The 20,936-nt window shown below is 35.7% G+C and overlaps 1 protein-coding gene across 12 annotated transcripts in view; it reads right to left on the reverse strand.

Moving 5' to 3' along the window:
• DLC1 (DLC1 Rho GTPase activating protein) overlaps window positions 1-11,942 on the reverse strand; it is a 401,992-nt gene extending 390,050 nt beyond the window's left edge. For 6 of the 12 annotated variants that reach the window (XR_010939584.1, XM_067721878.1, XM_067721875.1 and 3 more), the window contains exon 1: window positions 10,844-11,187. The gene's annotated coding sequence lies outside the window, so the exon portion shown is untranslated. Of the gene's footprint in view, window positions 1-10,843; window positions 11,188-11,562 lie in introns of those variants that run through there. The other 6 variants (XM_067721882.1, XM_067721880.1, XM_067721881.1 and 3 more) reach the window with 3 other exon arrangements.
• Window positions 11,943-20,936: the final 8,994 nt, after the last annotated feature.

Genomic DNA, 20,936 nt, shown 5'->3' on the forward strand with positions numbered 1-20,936 from the left:
CTATTAACGAATAAAGATATACATATTGAATATTTAAAATTCCATTAGGAAAATATTTGGATCGCTATACTAATAAAATTCACTGGAAGAAACTGGTTGCTCTAGCTTAGATGCTTTCCTGATTTACTTTTGTGGACACAAATCGTTACAGAAATCTATTGGCTGTTTGGTTTGAATTGCACTGAAGGCCACCAGGGAACTGTTCATGCAAAACCTGAGCTATAGAGACAGCATGTGTAATGTATTAGTGTGTGAAAGAGCTAATACAGATCCCAAACTACCAGAATGCATTTACTCCAGGGAGTGACTAAGAAACATGGAGTAATCCAGTTTAGCTCATATTAACACATAATTCATGCATAAGAAAGCATAACACACACCACTTAAAATGTCTTAGGATAAATACATTTACATGCATCTCATTGCTGCTACAACCCGCTAGCAAGCTAGTACTGTTGAAGCTTACCGAAATTAAATAAATTGCCCAAGGTCATACATCTAGGAGGTAAGCCTGGATTCAAAGTAGGCCCCGGTTCTAAGACCCAGGCTTAGAGAGCCAACAAACTTCATCCATGGAATGCGATTCTACTGCCACCTCTTCCCTCCACACATCTTTAGTAGATATAAAGTCTAAACTCTTCAGGCAGGAATTCGGGTGACCCAAAAAGAAGATGTGAGCCTGACAAGACAACTGAAATAATTCTTCAGAAATTTCAGTCTCATTCTCTTTGGCTTCTAAAGAGTTTAGTTTGTATACTTCTGTTAGCATTTGGCCATAAAATTTTAAGTAAACAAGAAAACCAGACATAAGATAAGGTCAGAATATAAACACATTCCAGGTATCCATCCTTTTTGCCTTAAATTATTCAAAGCCTTAGTTAAAGGCAACAAATTATACCAATGTAAACTCAACCTTATAAAAATGACTAGTCCAAATGTTGTCCCATAATGAAACCTAATGACTGGACTGTAAAAGAAAAATCTTGTTCAAGAGCAGACACTTCCAGTTTTTACACCACACAAGAACTGTCAGCACATGACATAGATTGGCTTATTGATTTCAATCATAAACAAGATTAACTGAAGTGCTGGTTTTGGGTCACTTCAGTCTATTGAAAAGGACTCTGACTCCCCACCAAAAATCGCAAGCTATTCTGACTAAGCACATGCCAGAAAGGTAAATATTCCCATCTTGTAAAGACCAGGAATGTACTAGAATTTTGGTATCCCAGACTGACCAAATATCATTCTGGATACTATTCCGTTTCTTTAAGGGTCTGTGAGTATCTTTGAAAATGGTCAGCATTCACATTTTCTATGTTGGCATTCATAAGAAAATATAAAGTCCCTGAATTCCGTGCATAAGTCATTATATGTGGGAGGCTACGGAAAAGTGGAAAAAACGCATAGATGCAGGCCAGAAAATTTCTGCTTTCATGGGCAAATTTGGGTTGTAATAGGGCGGTTCTGTTTTAGATGCTTTCTTTTCTTTATTTTTATCCAGTGTAGAATGAGCAGGCTAACTTAAGAAATGCCAAGTGGTATTAGTGTCATTCCTAAGCCACATTTACATTTAAGTTGAGACAATTCTGGTTTTCTTTCTCTGATGAAGAAGGAGAAAGAGTTTTATTAACCCCTTGGGGAACAGATTACATAAAATTTTTGCCTTTAAGTCCTGACCATAATATTAATTAGTTTACTGCACTCAACCCCTTGGCAAGTAGGTAAGTATTTTTATAACATCAAAGGAAGACAGTTCAACAAGTTCTGAGACAATCTAGCTGCAAAGAGAGATTATAAATTAGATAGATTTGACACAACATTAACTCCTTCTGTCCTAATTTCTAATCTATGTTCTTTGGGCATTTCCAGATCATTCCTGTGAATTTATAGTGTCTTTATTTTGAAGACATAAAATTTCTTAACTCTCATTATGACCATCATCACTACAGTTTGAATGTTCATTCCATATCCTGTGGTCTGATAGATTGTTTGAAAAACTTTATCTCAACAGGCTTTCTTATTCATACTTCCTATTTTAATTCTGATTTGTAAGATTTATAGTTAAAACCTGCCTTCAGGATCTAAAGGCTGAACACCGTATTAATTAAAATATATTGTCCATCACATCGTAGTATATCGGCCCCATTTTCTAAGTCATCTGAATTGACTAGAATCTGTCCTGTAAGATTTAGAAGTCTTTGTAAAAGACCTCACTTTCCCTTTGAGCCTTCTCACCATTTCTAATTACCAGCTACTTATTTTGCAAACTTCTACTACTTTTTCTTGTAATCACTTTTATGCAGTTTCATTCAGAATGAGCTCAGCTGCTGAGGATTTGGATGAAGGATCTGGAAAAGTGTAAGTCATTCCAGGGTGTTGATTTTATGAAGCGAATTTCCATGGGGATTTTTCACTTCTTAAATGCATGTGTTCAAACACCACTGTATTAATATTACAAGAAACTCTGTGTACCTCTAATTATGTAATGATTCTGGAAAATATTTGTGAAATGCCCACATTTGCTTTTTGTGATATTAGTGCATAGGCTGTTTAGACACAGAGTGATTTAAAATTTATTGTTTGGGTTAATTTCATAACACCACTCTTTAACATAAGCATACAGTGGCATGCAGTGTATATTTTAAAATTAATCAAAATTGAATGTTACTGTACTAAAAAACAATTGAAGATATTCTAGTTTGAGAATCCCTGACCTATGTCTGACATCAAATGATCATGCTCTCTTTTGCACTTGCTCCTGAAATAAACACATACCTTGTATTTTGACTTGACAAGTGTTCCTAGGAAAGAAGAGCCTGATGGGAATCACTACTGCTGATACTATAGCCTGGGAAAACACGGTGCAAATGAAGTACTTGTGGCTGAAATCAAGTGGGCGGTACTTTAGAACTGAGAGCAACATTGCCTGATCATAATCATTTATTCAACAAGTGTTTATTTAGTGCCGAATGGGCTGCAGACAGTCTACTAAACATTGGGAATATAAGCCTAAGTATATATGATCTTGTTTTATCCTTTCAGAAAACAGATGACATATATAGGTATATGTATACATACACATATACAAATAAATACGCACACACACACACACACACACACACATGCACATGATTGACTCCTGGGTTGTTTTTAAACACCTTCACACAGCTGCTGCATATTTAATAGAAGTCATAATAGTACTGCCAGTTTCTCTGTATTTTCCTACTTTCTCCTTAGATGGCTGGAGTTACTTCTGGTTTCCCATCAGGTCTTTCTTCTTAATTACCCATCCCATGTTAAATTTCTCCTACTACTCTCTTCTCCTACTCTTCTCTCTTCTACTACTGCTTTAGTGCATATCTATATGTAATAGCTACCACCTAGCGTGTACTCAGTCACTGGGAGAAAGAAGAGAAGACATGAGGGAAATAATCTCCTTTTAATTAAAGGTAGGTTAAATTCTCTAACATGCACTCTTGCAAGAATAGAGAATGCATCTGAACCAAGAAGGGAGCATTTCTACAATGGCCCACATTGTTGCTAGTATAAGGGTCAAGTTGGTGAGGTGGAGAGATGGGGAATCTGGACATCCTAGAGGGATGTGACATCTTAGTGTATCTTGGCCTACGCTCAGGGAGTCACCTTTGCATGTAATAAGTGCCACCCAAACACTTATTGAATTAGACGATTACAGCAGAATCAACATATAAACAGACATGATCACAGCTTACTGTAGTTCTTCAAATGTGTGCTCATTGATGGCCAAGTAAATCTGCCTGACAGTGAGCATTTGCGGAGGTCAAAATGAAATTCATTTTCTTGATGGAGCTGTCAAAGAACAAATTATCTAGCAAACTAAATTGTGGAACATTTGGGCAACTTCCACTGCCCCCAACTCAATGATAACACGAGAGGAATGCTTTTCAACGCAAAACTGTCAAATATTCAAGAGGCTTAGGATCAGCGAGAACGCCTAGAACAGATATGATTATTCTTAATCTCTTTATGTAAATGAATGAACAAATAGCAAAAAAACCCCAAAAAACAAAAAAGATACCACATTCAAAGAAAGCATTTCTAAGAGTCTAATCAGGGTAGCCAACTTTTAGTAAAAGACAAGTAGTGCTTTTTCTTTAAAATATTCATGCTAACTAATTGAAATGAGACAGGGCTAGAATTAGGCTTAGGAGAGAGAAACCTTTAATAACGATGCAAAAACCTATCTCTGTATGACTACAGGCAGATTTCCTTTCTTTAGTGGCAATCTTTGTCTTAATCCTTCACAAAATCATTATCCATCTACTTTTACATACTTTGTCAAATGTTGGAATTTACTCATTATGCCTCATTAGCTGTCTGTGGAAAAAACAAACTCCTGTTAAAATTCTTTACTGGTAAATTACTTAACGAAGCTTAAAATATTATATATGAAAAAGCTTCCATGTCTTTAGGTTGTCTGGAAATCATCAAAAGTCTTAGTAAATTACAGAATAAACCATCTGTAATGAGCTAAGTCAGTGGATTGAGTAGTACATCACTTTTTCCGAGAGACACATCCAACCTTCCATCATTTTTGGTCTTTAGAAGAAGAATGAATAAATAGGTACCCAATTAAAATATTTTTTTAAATGTTTACCTATTTTTATGTATATATTAGTTTTACTAAGCTTGGTAAGTTTTTTCTCCTTCTTAGCTCTCAAATATGTTCCAGGAATCAAGTAAATTTGAAATTAACTCTGTCAATCCACTAGAATTCTGTCAGCTCATCAGAAAAGAACAGGCTGTTACAAAGTTGCAAGTTAATATTTCTGAGGTGCCCTATTTTTACCTCTGGCTTCCTACTATTTAATGTAGCCCCAGTAGTTTCTAATTCCCTTGCAGGGAGGAGCGCAGATACTGGCAGTGTTTGACTTATCACCACTTTGCCGCTCAGGTCAGCCAGGTTTGCGGATTCTCAGAACGTTTTTTTAAATAACCACGTGTAATTTGAGTAAACTTTAAAAATGTCCTATTTGTCTGATACCACTAAGACTTTTCTGGGGATAATTGGTTTCTAAGAGATCCCAGAATTAACACAGTCTTGGGGGACAATATTGCATCATGGATGCAGTAAGTATTTATAGACACCTGTATTTCCTTCAGGATTCCATGTTTTATTTTTTTAGAAAGTACACAGTCTTCTCAATAACAGTGTTCCATCTGGTACAGAACCCTTTGAGCACCTAGAACTACATTGTATTTTAGCTATTTCTGCAAATAAATTCATTAATGAATAATTAATCATTTGGTTTTTTGATTCCTATCTCTTTTCTGCAGAGTCCCTTATAACCAAAGAAAAGTATTGCCTTTGCTCCTAACTTATTTCACTTGGAATTTTTCATGCAGCAGGAAATAGCTTAGAGTTAAATTTGATATCAAAAGTTTGGTTGTTTTTTTTTTTTTTAATGGCAAAGCAATATGATTGAAATGTGGTTTTGCCTTATTATAAAAAAGATACTTCTATTCCACAATGGACATGAGTTATAATGCTTTATCATCAGCATGGTGAGATGTGGCTTTGCTTTAAGTGGTCACTTTCTATTTTTAACTTTGCTATCATTTCTAAGAACACTCTAAGGGTAGACACAGTAATCACCAAATATAAACAAGAGGGCTACAGCAACACAGGTGCTCGGACAGTTAGGTGACAACAGAATACTGAGATTTCAGTCATTTGGTAAGTACAACTTTCACTGCAATCAGGAACATGAAATCACTGAGAACTTAGCTACTTCTGTTAGGTTGGTATCCTATCAGGGATTGATGCCTCTGATATCAACTTTTTTCTTCTGTATTTAATATCTATAATTCTTATCTTGTTTTGTCATCTTCCTATGTACATTTGAGCTTGTTTTTACTACCAAGTGTCCCATATACCCAAGGAATAGTAGGTGCATTAGAAACTTTTGGTGATCGTGATAATAGTAATAGTAAAAGAGCTTCCATGTATTAAGCATTTACTGTGGATCAGGCCCTGTATTTGGTGTTGCACTTACACTATCTCCTTTAGTAATAATACTCACAAATACTCTATGAAGTAGGTACTATCATTGTCCTGTTTTTACAGGGAGAAATTTTGGCAGGCCTAGGTAACTAGCTCAATCTCTAACACCTATTGATGGGTAGTGATTATTACCTCTATTTTTTGTGAAGGCAAGATGTCTGTTAAAGAAACTTATTTTTTTTTTTCTGGTGATTTGCATTAGTTACTTAGGTTTTGTCTTCCCCAGTTTTCTCACTTCTATAATGGGAGTAATGAAAATTGTTGAGAGAGAATAATATTGAACTATAATAATAATGAGCGGATAATATATATAAAACACTTAATCCATGGCATATTGCAAGAACTCACTAGATACTAAATGATGATGACGATAATGCTGATGATGATGACAAAGGTGGTGATGGCAATGATTCCTTTAGTTTTTGACGGATCTTAGCTGCAGAAACCATGGCTGAGTAGGAGCTGGAACTATCCCTTGCATGCCCATGTTATTTCAATAGAGATGAGTGATTTGACCACAAGGTGAAACACCATGATTCTTTCTTTCTTGATTCATTTGACCTCTGCTTTTTAAAACAAAATTTTGTTTGTTATACTGTATGCGACCCAGTTTGTACGTACAAAGTCTCATCTAATGCTCAAAATGACCCAGTGATATAAATATTTGCATTATCTTCCAGACTTTACCAATAAAAAGCAGAAGCTCAAAGTAGGATGGGGCATGCTTGAAATCACAGAGCAAGGATTTCAAATGGCAAAGATGCAAATCTGAGCCAGTTTTCTGTCTCTTCCCACGAGCTTTCCAGTACACCACCCCCATTTAAATTGTGGAAAGTTCACTAGTGCTCTGCTCTCACTGGCCTCGTGTAACTTAACTTTGAACTATTTTTGGATACTCATGCTTTCTCCTGGCTCTTAATGAACTTGTAATGTCATCTTATGAGAGTGCTATTAACCTCTGGCCTCAGGCTCTGATGACTTTTGCCAACCTCTTATTTTCCTTCCTCTTTAAAAATTATTATTCTATCATTACAGGATGTCTGGAAAATTTTAAAAAAGTCTCACAGCACCAACTCTTCAATGCTGGTTTTCCTTTCCTTTCTTTCTTCTTTCCCTCCTATTTATTCCACAAACATTTATTAACAAACACGTATTGACAGTACCTGACATGCTAGGTATTTTGCCAACTGCTGGGAATAAAAAGAAACACTGGTTGAATTTCTAAGCTTGCTTTCTGATCTTCCTACTTCCTTTGGATCTCATTTCTATTAAAGGACTGATTTCCTCTGGATGATCTGAACTGTATTGCTAAACCATTTTGTGATTTCAGTCTAATAGGAAAACCTTTTCACGCATACAAGCAGCTACAACTGCTTTTTTCAGTCCTCTATCTTAATTCATGAGCAAGTTTATACACATGCTGTTTACATTGCCTTTCAGCTTTTTTTACATCGGAATTCCTATTTAATCTTTTCAAGTTCACTTATATACTCTATAATCCACTGAATCAAAATCAATAATCTCTTTTAAACTAGGTCTCAAGATCTACACTTCACCTTTATTCTGTTTACCTTCTTCAAAAACTAAGCACATCTATTTCTCACAACTCTATGAGCTGACCGGCAGTTTAATGCCAAACTAGAAGTAGTATGCTGTATCTCTATATCCACCCCAGAGTCAATCTGTATCTGGGCTTCTCTGTAAACCTGTTTGATTTGTGCAACTAAGGGGCTTATCATTCACCTGGGAGAAGAAGGTATAATACTTACGCTATTTCCTTCAAATCTGGAGGAATTTTCCCTCATCCTCTTTAAATTCTCATGTACAATTCTTAACATTTATTCAGATAATAAAATTTTCTGATCCAGATCTAAATCATCTCTCTTTTGGAACTTCGTTGTACTATAATGATTTCTACAGAGAGAATTCTCATCGTAAGATGATATTGACACCAATTCATTCCTTCTCCAAGAGGAAACAAATGAAGTAAAAACAAAAGACACATCTTAAATGTCCCAGTTTAGACTTGTTTTAATCCTCTAACACCCATCCTCTATAAGTAAGATTAAACCATGCCTAAAGTATTTGTAGTGAGGTGTATGGTATGAGCAGGTTTGGATAGGGCCAGAAAAATTCTCTTTTTTATTATAACGTCCTCTAGAAAAAATTAGATAAAATGGTGTACTAGACCCTCTAGTAATCACGCCATCAGTTATATAGGCTCTTGCTTTACTGCATTTATTCCTCACTCCAATCATGCAGAGTGTGGAGACACTGGAAGTGCTGAATAGCCTATTTTTAAGTGGTAATAGCATCAGGAAATCCAATCTGGTTCAGAAAAATGGGGAGAAAAAGCATCATGCCTCACATTTTCTCTAAAGAAATGGGATGTACTAGAAATGACACATATTAGCTTTATTAGAAGGGCTCTTGCCACGGAAAGTGCAATGTTTTGGCGTGCAAAGCAACATATACTGTCATATATGAAGAATGTACAGATGAAGCAGCCACCTCCTCCATTTGACACTGCACTGGTCAGCTATTTATATACTATAACAAACTCTGGATTCTACAACTAAAGGACTTTGTAGAAGGCTCAGAGGAGATATATGAACCAATTAAAAGACTGTAAATAAGCTGTAGAAGGGAAGATGAAAGGAAGTGGGTTTATTTGGCCTAGAAATGTACACTTATGTTTTCACACGTCCATTTAGGCTTTTCACATTTCCACTGAGGTAGAAACCCACAGAACTGGAAACAGGCTGCAGCAATAGAGATTTAGGTTAGATAAATAAAAGGATGTCCGGGTACGTGAGATTCTTAAACCGATTCCAGTGGGGGGCAGTAAAATCTTTTCCGAATGCCACTGGTTAAGTTGATTTATAAGGATACCATTTGGAGGCAAGGATATGAATCAGACAACCTCCTTTCTAGCTCTATGTTTTTAAGAAACATCAGTTTAAAATTAATATAATTATTAGCATATGGATTGATTTTCTTGGCATAAACATGAAATGTAACAAAACAGTCACAAACAAGTTACTCCTTTAAAATGTTTGTTGAAGGTGTAAGAAAACTTTTGCATTTGAGGAAATTTCATTACGTAGTAAATTTGATTCTTTTTTAAAGCCATTATTATTTTTTTTCTACACTGTAATACTGGTGGCAGCTGTAAACCTTTTTTTAAAAAATAAGCATTACAATTTTCTGTTTAAGGTAGCCTTCTACCGGATACGAATATATTCATACTTTATTATGAGCAGTTATTATTTGAGAACAAGGTGATGTCATATTAAGTTACCTGAATTATGATACAGGGTACCATGGTTCCACTGTCATCTCTTCTACTAACTAGCGGTGTGACCTTGGACAGGTCATTTTTGAATGTCATGCTTCACCTCCCTTTTTGGCACCTTTAAGAGTGTTAGAAGAGGTGACCTCTTATATTCTTTCCTTCCTTAAAATTCTATTGAGGAATTTTATTAAATCATAATTTAGACAAGTCAATATTTTATTTTTAACACACTTAAAAAACAGATTCTTTTTATCACTTTTAGAAGTCTTAACACAACAAATTGTTAGTGAGTAGTTAAAATTTGTCAATATAACTTATTCTAGCATAAAATTTAAGCATAATTAGCTAATACAGCAAATGGTCACCTTATACTATGTAAAAGTTTATGATGAAAACACTTGATTTCTTACGATCCAACTGTCAAATAGCTTTCATATTTCATTTGGGATATTTTGTGTTCATCTAATAGATTTGGAAATATGCACGGGTATTTGTTCCCTTCACGTACCATTCCATATGATTTCTATAAAATAATGATTTTCATTCTAAATATTCAGAAATATAACAGTATGTTATGCATTAAAACTCTCTGTTATGTCAGTCGTTACTAAATTTCTTTTCTCATATATTGCACATGTAAACATAACTTAAATATACTATAGCCCAGTGGAAATGTAATTTTATGATTACATGAATTATAAATACACATCAGCTTTTCATATGATTGTAGTGATTTCCAGCTGCCTTAAAATAGTAACAATGAATGTCATTGTCATTGAGATTTACTTTATTCAAAAATATTCACACAGAATATGATCCGAGCAGTGAATAGTGAATTCAAGAAAGTTAATATAAATTAAATCCAATTCTGATCTTTAAATCTTTAAAAATCAGATTAAATACTGTTTAGGATAGAAATATTTGTAAAATTTCATGTGTTTACTCTTTTTAAAAATAAACCATTTAAGCTGTGCATTAGCAGTTTGACCTGTGGTTGAAACTGGGTGGGGAAATATTGAGGAATCCAATCTTCATATTTTAAATGAGACTCAAAATTTTCTTTGGAGATGCATTATTAAGAAAAGTCACTCTATAGCGGGATCTACTTTTCCTGTTGGCAAACGACGGGGAAAGAAAAAAAATCATTTACACCTCACAATGTGTGAGAATATGTATCTGTTTCATAGAAACCATATAATAGGAAAACTGGTCTGTCTTCTGGCTCCAGTCATAAATAAGTTAAGGATTGAAAAGGGATGAAAATAAGATCTCAGTTTACGGAGAAAAATCTCCATGGAGCCTATTTTAGAGTTGACATTTTGCTAAAACAATTTGACTCACAGTTTTTTACTTACTAAACTTTTTCCACTTCTGATTTCGTGGCTCAGCTCTAAAACCTAGGAAATCACCACTCCGTGCAAGATGCTAACATTTCTCTCAATCTTTCTGCCTCTTCAAAGATTGCCTCAAAGCGTAAAGATAGATAGTCCACAGCGTCTTACCTAGACGAGGAGGAGCTGAAACGCCGAGGCAAGACATGCTTCAACACTCAGCCTAGGAAAGGAGTCCGTCCCCGTTAGTTTCTCCAAAATATAAGTTCACATTTCGTGGTTGAGATCATGGCTCTATTCTAAGCAGTTCTGCGCAGTGTGTGATTCTAACAAAAACAGCCTCCGCAGCTGGAGGGAGCCTTAGCTGAAGCCGGAGTCTGTCAAGGCGTTCCTAGTGACTTCTGTCTAGTAAATTCAGACTGATGTTTTGCAAAAGGGGCCTCCACAACCAGGCCCAGATTGCCTGGGAAGCATTTCCTGCCTCTGAGTGGTGTGCATGTGAGAAAGACTGAACTGAGAGGAGGGGAGGGGGGCAGAGCAGAGGCCCGCCCAGGCGATTTAGGAGTTCTGATTTTACACAGAACTTAAGTGAGTTTGTCAAAACCCTTGAGGTGATTAGCTGGAGAGTCATAAAGCCGTGAGCTTTTTCTATCCCACACTGCTTATGAAAGAAAAAGAAAGAAAGAAAACATCGTTCTCTCCTTCCTCTACAACTTTTCCACTTTATTCAATGTATACACACAATGTAAGCAAAATACCTTTGCAGTGCTCCTTTCAAAAGATCTTTTAAGGGAGCAAGATGCAGTTAGTTTTAATACCGTAATTCTTCTAAATTTGAAAGCCTTTTTAACGCTCCTTCATTTAAAATGCTGCAGCCTGATATACCGTACCTGAGAAGGTCTGTAAGTAAAATCCTAGGAATCCAGCGAATAGAACGTTTTCTCCCAGATCTCTCCGACCCCAAGAATCCTTCCCGGAATTAAAGTAGTTTGTGTCATGGCATAGGCAGCATTGCCTCTGGTCAGAATCCAGTTACACACATCTAGTGCTGGAAAAGCAGAAGACAGACTCCATCTTGATCCTATTACAATCTTGCTGACATTAACCACTTGCAACTGCTTCCATCCAGCAGGACAGAGTGCCCGAATCACTCTAAATCAGCTCACAATATCTGCATCCTTCCTCCAACACAAATGTTGTGAACTATCGTCTGTTTATCTTTTCTGCTTTCTTGTGCCTCCACTGGATGACTTCCTCCTAGCTGCTCAGGGCTGGGAACTTGGACTACCATTTGGTTTTGATTAAAACCAGACAGCCAACTCTGGAGAATTTAGGGAATAAGCTAATGGAAACTGCAAGTATGGCTTTAATTAGTACATCAATTAATAATAGATGTTCGCTCGTCTTATAATAAGATGACACAAATATAAACGCAGAGGAAGCTCAAGTCGTTTCAGGAAAGAAGTTGCACCAATTCTCCTTCCTTTATGACCCAGAATTCTCTTTAGGGAAAGTGGAAGGAAAGAAGAGAGATGTGGCTTTGGGACATCCAGGTTGTGGAGAGGCCAGTGGAGCAGGCTGGTTGTTTATACCAGAGAAACAGGAAACAGCATCTCTGAGTTTAACTATCTTGCTTGGTTGAAACTGCTCAGTAATGTCTCCCTTTACAATCAATGGATTCTCTTGCTGTTTATGACTTAGGCATTTCTTTCAGTGATTAGTGACCAGATTAATCTGATTATTGGGTCTACATGGGGCTTGCAAATATCCAGAGATTTCCAATAATGGGAGGCACAAGAACAATTCCAATTTCAATATGATAAATGAGTAACATATAAAGAGGTACAAGAAATAGTAAACCTGTTAGCCCTAAGATCTATGCTGTACATCTCTGAAATTGTAATCAGTTTTCATTATTCATGTTTATTCTCAGTTGGCTCTAATTTTTATAAAGGCTGACAGACACCTAGATATTGCAATGATCATCTTTTGAGTACTTCCTGAGAATACTGAGTAGGTGATAACTCAGAGAAGTACTATGTTATAGCCATTATTTCTTTTCTTATTGGAGAAGAAAATCTCTCGAAATTAGTGCAAAGCATGGACTACTAGAAATATTAAACTTAATGTTTAATATGTGGTTTATATGTTAAATTTGGTTAAATGGCAAGAATGACATATTACACATTGATTTTTCAGATGAGAAGCATTCAAATAAAGACATGGAGGCAGAAACAATTTTTAGAAGTTTATGTCAAAAAACGTTACTGATTAAAAAATGAGCATTTAGATTCCTTTAAGTTAACCTTCAACCACATGGCAAGAAGGAAGTCCATAATTTCATAAATTCTTTAAAGAGTTATTTATGTTCATACTCGGAATAATTCCACTGAAACTACTGCTCATTTAATCTTCCCAACTATCGTTGTATGTATTCTTATTTTTATTTTACAGATAAAGTATTAGAAATTTATGGAAGTAATTTTCTCACAATCAAATAATGGAGTGGCCAAGTCTACACTGGAACCCAAATTTTCTGATTCTAACTCCCTGAGTCCAACTGTCTCTCTTGACTCTCACTTAATTGCTGTGTGAAATTGGGAAGACTTCTTAAACTCTCTGAGTTTCAGATTCCTCCTTATAAATAGGGACAATTCCACATAACTCCCAGATTGGAAAACAGGATTAACTTTATATACAGATATATTTATAAATTATATTTCTTTCCCTTAGGAAAACACTGGAGCAGAATGGAATGAGAATTGATGTAAGTTCTTTCCTAAAATAACTTGTATATCTCTATCCCTATCTGCCTCTAGCCCTGCCTCTGGTATATAGAGGGCTAGAACATTCGCACTCTGCTAATTCTTCTTAGCTAGATTCTTCTCATGAGTACTATAATCCCCACCCCCCCTTGTATAATTTAGCCTTGTTTCTGTTTATATTGGCCTGAGGAAACAACAAAACCCTATTCACAGAGATTTATAAATGCTTTTTTAGATATCTAGACACTCTTATTAGTAATTTTCTCCTTAACGTTCTCTTCTCTAAACAAATAAGACTTCATGATTTATTCTATTATTAGAAGGAATACTTCCCAAATCTTTAATCACTCTTATTTATTTTTCATCCTTCAGTTGCCTGACTCCAAACAAATCCCAGAACTTATATTCTCATAAAGGCTTTACCAAATATGAGTATAAAGATAACTAATGAGATCGTTTCCTAAATATTTAACATAGTGTCAGGCACATAGAAGGGGTCCAAAATATTTGTCCTCTTCTCCTTTCCGCTTGTAAATCTCCATACATAACTCCCTTAAATGTTTGCCTATTACTCTATACTTGATCAGCTAATAAAATATGGTATAGAGGCAGTTAAAAAGTTGAAAACAAAGTATCAGGAAAGGAGTCTGGCTCCAAAACTAACAATCATGATGACCCCATGCAAATTACTTTGCCTGCATAAACCTCAGTTTTAGCCTCTGGATCTAAGGGTTTTTCAAAATTAGAGATAATAGTCCATGTCAAGTCATTAGACTTCATGGCTGGTTCAGTATTCATTGTTAACTAGAATTATTTTTACCATTTAAATTATTGCCCTTTTCATGTTTACATCTCTTTTCTATGATTGTTTTCCTGAAGAATCTGTCTATCTATTGAGCTCAGTTAAATATATGCATTTGGAACAATTTTATTGGTGGAACGATTAGGTACTTTATTTTTTTTAAAGAAAAAGGAATTGTAGAATGAGGATTAGAAGCTATTGTGAAGATCAACTTTCTTCCCCTGTACTGGGATCTAAATAGTAAACACTGGCTATGATTGATAGTAAACACTATCTAATCCCCAGCCACCTTTAGAAAGTTTGAATCTGCACTTTTACAGAATTGTTCGATGACTCTAAAATAGTCCAACAACATTTTGACTGTGCAAAGTGGGACGTATCCTTTGAAAGAAATATCTTATTCTTTATGAATTGAGTAGCAAGCATCATTAATTCAGCACTCACATTTAACATTTGTGATATTGTGGGTGTAAGTAGGCTTTTATTCTTTCTGTTTTAATGAAAAAATACTGTCTTAATAGTAATTAATTTAAAATTAATATATAGAGAGATGGAATGCCTTTAAAGCACTTTAGAAGTGTCCATGCATGTACAGTTAGTGTAATACATGCAGGAACACTTTGTCTACGAAAACTGATCCTTCAAAAATCTGTTTAAAAACTTTGCTTGCAGTTTATTAGAGTTACCACATGTGTGTCAAAGCAATAAAAATAGAATGTATTTGACAGATTTCTAGTTATTTTTTCAGTAATATTTATGTGTACTTTCTTCCAACAGTTTCATTTTGATAGACATATACCCACATAGGAAAAAATACAATTTTGTAGTTTTTATTTAATAATCTGCATACTAGTTTTTTGATCAAATTTGCAACCTTTTGACACCCCACTTTTGCTAAACATTTAGTATTCATCCAGAAGAATTTATTAAAGGAACACAATTAAGTTGGATGTTAAACTAACAAAAGGATCAAAATCATATAAATTCTCCCAAACCGGTTACACCTACTTCTTGGATTTTTATGTACGTTGCTCCCCTTCATTGAAAATTATTACAACTCAAGAATAGCTATGAAAAAAGTATCTTGATAAATTTCAAATAGAAATGAAAACATAAACTTAGCAAGTAGTTAAAAAAAAGTTACATTGGCACAGACACTAGACTGTATATGATCTCAGAAACTGAAGAATCTCCCTGCCTATTCAAAAGGGCCAGGATATTCTCAGAAGCATGAAGATTCCAAGCCATGAAGGATGTTTTAGAGAAGGCTAGGTGTGCCCAGCTAGTGGAAGTGGAGGTTCGTTCTATATCACACAAAGATTTGTTCTATATGAAAACGTACGCTAACATCGCCATGCAGTACTCTTCAGCATCCTTGTTAATGTTACCATTTTGTTCTCTGAAATTCTCGTTTCCCTGTATCTTCAGTCTATCCAAAAAATGTTTCCTCTTCACTTTAGGCTGAGAGCTCATGCTCACTCTAGCTTCTCCTATTGTCCTTTCAAATGTTCTTATTGTTCTTACACATTATCGCTTACACCCTCTGTTCGCCTGGAAAAAGAGGTGAAACTATCTGTGTCCAGATTCCTTCATCTCATAAAATTTTTGCTCCAGTTAAAGGTCTACCCTTTGAGAGTCATTCCACCTGACTCCTTATCCTATACTCTACTACGGAATACAGGGCAGCATTCTCAGTCTACCACTGGGGGGTGGGGTGGGAGGGAAGGGACAAGGGTCATGAACTTGTTACAAGGGCTTGTAGCCTTGAAGGAATATCTGTTCAATTTCTGTTAAAATACAAGTATACTTTTCATCTTTGTCCCTTTAAAATGGAACCATTGGAAAGCCTCAGTATACATACCAAATGAACATACCTAATATCCATCCACACATTCAAGTAATATTTACTGAGTATTTACTATACATAGTACTATTCTATGCACTTGGGATACATCATTAAACACCACCAGACAGAGAAACGAAAGAGCTTTGCCCTCATGGAGCTTAAATGGAGGGTAGAGGATGGGTAATCCACAAGAAACATAATAAATATGTAAATTATCTAGTATACGGATAATTACTAGGGAAAACAGAAAAGTGCATAGCATAATAAAGGATATGGGGAGTGAGGGGCAATCGTGTTACAGAATTAAATAAGAGATATCAAGGGAGGTCTCTCTGAGGGACTTTTTAGTAAAAAGTTTTAAAAGGGGAGGGAGATGGCCATATAGATATCTGGGGGTCACAGAGTTCCAAGCAGAGTAAACAAGGTCCTAAAAAAGGAGTGTGCCTGGCAGTTTCCAAAAGTAGCACGGGAATCAGTGAGGCTGGGATAGAAGGAGAAAAGGGTAAAGAAAAAGAAGATGTGCTCAGGGTGGTGAGGAGAAGCATGTTAGGTGGTATCCTGGAAGGACTTTGACTTTGACTCTGAGTTAAAAGTGGAGCCCTGGCAAGGCTGAGTGGCAAGGTCTGCTTTACATTCTAATGGGGTTACTGTGGCTGCTGTGTTAAGGATAAGGTAAAAGGAGTTAAGGGCCAAAGCAGGGAGACCAGTTAGGAGGTTACTATGGAAATCCAGGTGAAAGAAGTGGATGGCTCAGATGGAGGTGATGAGAAAGGTATCCTTTTTTTTGGTCTTTCCTGAAGAATTAGATTTGCTACATAAGAAGAAAAGAAGGAGTTGAAAAAGCTTCTTGAGTAACTCAAGGATGGGGTTACCATCAGCTGAAAAAGAGAAGCCTGGAGATGAAGCTAGTTTTGCATGGTAGAGACCAGAATTTTAGTTTTGAACATATGACATTTGAGATCTGTTAAACATTTCTAATAGGCGTGTCAAGGAGGCAGTTGGATACACGAATTCAAGTTTGGAAAGGAGTTTGGAGCTGGAGAAATAAGTTTGGGAGTCTTAAACATATAGTTGGAATTTAAAGCAAAAGACAATGAGATCGCCATGAGACTAACTGTACTGTAAATGGAGAAAGCAAGAGTAGAAAGAACTAACTGGACATTGGATTTAATGATGTAGAAGTCACTGTTGATAATGACAGGAACAAGTTCAGAGAATCATATGGACAAAAGCCTAATTAGCATGCTTTAAAAGAGAATTTGAGGAAAGGAATTGAAGACACAAGTAGAGTCAACCCTTGAAATTTTACTGCAAAGGAAAGCACGGAAATGGCATGATAACTGTCTGGGATATGAGAAATTTCTATTAGGATGGGAGAATGACAGTATTTTTGCAAATTTTTTGTTTTGCTTTTTAAAATCAGCATGACATCCTCCCAAAGGGAGAGGAAAGATGTTGTAGGCAAGAAAGTGGAGAAATGTTGGAGTGAAATTTTGAGGAGGAGAAGAGTACTAAGAATGTGGAGTACAGAGACTGATTTTGGATAGGAGTATGATACATGTGAAAACTTTAGTGGATATTCAATATCATGATTCAGTTAGGCACTCAGCAAATCTCAGCTAGCCACTATTATGGTTTTCATTGCTATTCAATTTACAATTACTTTTTGTTGTTCTTAGTCATATAAAAATTATATATATAATAGGGACTTCCCGGGCGGTCCAGTGGTTAAGACTCTGAGCTTCCACTGCAGGGGGCACAGGTTCCATTCCTGGTCTCAGAACTAAGATCCCATATGCTAAGTGGTGTGGCCGGAAAAAAAAAATTATACCCGTAATAATTGGTTGAATAGATGATATCTAAGGAATAAAACCACAAAAATTTTGCAGATATGCTTGTCCTTGTGGTTCTTTGTATTTCCCTACCTCCTGTTTTTTCTCTGATGACACCTGGTACATCAGGTGCAGAAGGGCTTTCTCCCGTGGCACTGTGCATTCGCTTTTCTATCATTTTATTGCTTTTGTATTTCATCTTCAGATAGTATATATTTGCTATTGTTTTCTGGTTCTGAGTCCTTCTGCTAATTTCTTCACTTTTATTTTTCAATTCATCTCTCAATTCTTCTAGATTTCAGTTGCTTTTGGCATTTCTCAAGTGTATTTTTAATATTTTTACTGAGATATAATTGACACAATAAACAGCATGCATTTAAAGTACACAGTTTGGTTGCTTTTGACAAATGCATATTCCTGTGATACCATCACTGTAATCAAAATAATGAACATATCCATTACCTCAAAGTTGTCTCTTCGTCATCTTTCTCTTTTGCTCTTTTCTCCCTCTCCACCCCCAAACAAATACTGATCTGCTTTCTGTTACTGCAGATGAGTTTAAATTTTCTAGACATTTGTTTACATGAAATCACATGCATGCAGTTTCTTCTGGCTTCTTTCATTTAGCATAATTATTTGAGATCCGTCCATGCTCTTGCATGTATCAATGGTCCATTTTTTATTGCTGAGTAGGGTTCCATTGTACGGATATACCACAATCTTTTTAATCCATTGACCTATTAATGGGCATTTGGGACAATAACATTGGGACAGTTATTTGACCATTACAAATAAAGCTGCTATAAACATTCATGAACAAGCCTTTGTATGCACATATTCTTTCATTTCCTCGGATAAATACTTAGGAATGAATGGCAGGGTCATTTGATAGGCATATTTTACACTTTTTCAGGAACTGTCAAACTGTTTGCTAAAGTAGGTCTTCCATTTTATATTTCCACCAGAAGTTCCTGAAATTTTTATTGTCCCATATGCGTGCCAACACAATATGATCAGTTTCTTTAATTTTAGCCCTTCTGATAGATGTGTAGTCATATCTCATTTGCATTTTCCTAATAATTAATAATTTGGGGGCATCTTCTTTTCCTGTGCTTATTATCAGTATGTCTTTGAGGGAATGCCTGTCCAAATGTTTTATCCATTTAAAAATTAGGTTCTGGTTTCCTTATTATTGAGTTGGAGAGAACTTTGTATATTCTGCATACGTCTTTTTTTTTTAAAATAAATTTATTTATTTATTTATTTTTGTCTGCTTTGGGTCTTCATTGCTGCGCACGGGCTTTCTTTAGTTGCAGCCAGACTGGGCTTCTCACTGAGGTGGCTCCTCTTGTTGTGGAGCACCGGCTCTAGGTACGCAGGCTTCAGTAGTTGTGGCACACAGGCTCAGTAGCTGTGGCTCACGGACTCTAGAGTGCAGGTTCAGTAGTTGTGGTGCATGGGCTTAGTTGGTCCACGGCATGTGGGATCTTCCTGGACCAGGGCTCAAACCCGTGTCCCCTGCATTGGCAGGCAGATTCTCAACTACTCTGCTACCAGGGAAGCCCTCTGCATACGTCTTTATCAGGTGATTTGCAAATGTTTTTTCCCAGTTTCACTTGTCTTTTCATTTTTTTTTAACAGTGCCTTTTGTAAAGTTAGTTCTTAATTTTGATAAGTGAAAAAAAATTAACGACCTTTTTCTTTTATGAGTTGTGTTTCTTGTCTCAAGGCAAAGAAATTAGGTTTCATTGCCTTATCTAAGATCACAAAGATTTTCTCTTATATTTTATACTAGAAATTTTTGGTTTTAGAGTTTATGTTTAGGTTCTTTGATACATTTAGAGTTAATTTTTTATATGCCATAGTGAGAGTATGGATTGAAGTTTGTTTTCTGTTGTTGTTTTTTGAATGAGGATACCCAATTGCTGCAGCACCACTGTAACAGTCTTCCTCCACAGAATTGTCTTTGTCTCTTTAACAAGAATCAATTGACCAAATATGTGTGGTTCTATTACTAGACTCTCTATTCTGTTCCACTGACCTATTTGTTTATCTCTTATGTAATACCACATCATACTGATTATTGTAGCTTTACAGTAAGTTTTGAAATCAAGTAGTGTAAATATTCTAACTGTTCTTTTTCAGAGTTGTTTGGATAATCTAGGACCATTGCACTTCTATATGAATTTTAGAAGCAGCTCATCCATTTCTACAAAAATGCCTCTTGGAGGACTTCCCTGACAGTCCAGCAATTAAGACTCTGAGCTTCCACTGCAGGGGGCACAGGTTCGATCCCTGGTCAGGGAGCTAAGATCCCATATGCCACACGGCTCGGCCAAAAAGTTTAAAAAAAAAAATGCCTGTTGGGATTTTGATCAGTTTGGAAGAGAATTAACATCTTAATAATATTGTCTTCTGTTTCATGAACACTGTCTCTTCTTTTATTTAGGTTTTTAATTTCTCTTACCAGTGTTTTCTACTTTTCACTGTAATAGTCTTGAACGTTTTTTGTCACATTTATCTCTAAGTATTTCATATCTTTGAGACTATTGTAAATGGTATTTTCTAAAAATTCCATTTCTAATTGTTTATTGCTATTACATAGAACACAATTCATTTTTGTACATGGATTTGCATCCTGCAAACTTGCAAAACACTAACACCAGTAGCTTTTTTTTTTGAGATTTCTACAAAATTTTAATTAGTATTTTCAGATAATGAGAGGTTATTGTATCTACACAGAAGAAATAGAAGGCTATGAAATAAATAGCATACATATTTCTGGTAGTGGTATTCCTTTCTCTAATTTTAAAGTTTTCCTGATTATAGTACCACAATTAATAGCATTATTTCTATGAATTCACTCTACACTGGAAGTGTAGAATGTCATTATTAAACTAACTCAGGCAGATCTGACATTGACTTCTTTGCTTTTTTTTTTTTTACATCTTTATTGGAGTATAATTGCTTTACAATGGTGGGTTAGCTTCTGCTTTATAACAAAGTGAATCAGTTATAC

The sequence above is a fragment of the Pseudorca crassidens genome, chromosome 21, assembly GCF_039906515.1.
Source record: "Pseudorca crassidens isolate mPseCra1 chromosome 21, mPseCra1.hap1, whole genome shotgun sequence".
NCBI lineage: Eukaryota > Metazoa > Chordata > Mammalia > Artiodactyla > Delphinidae > Pseudorca > Pseudorca crassidens.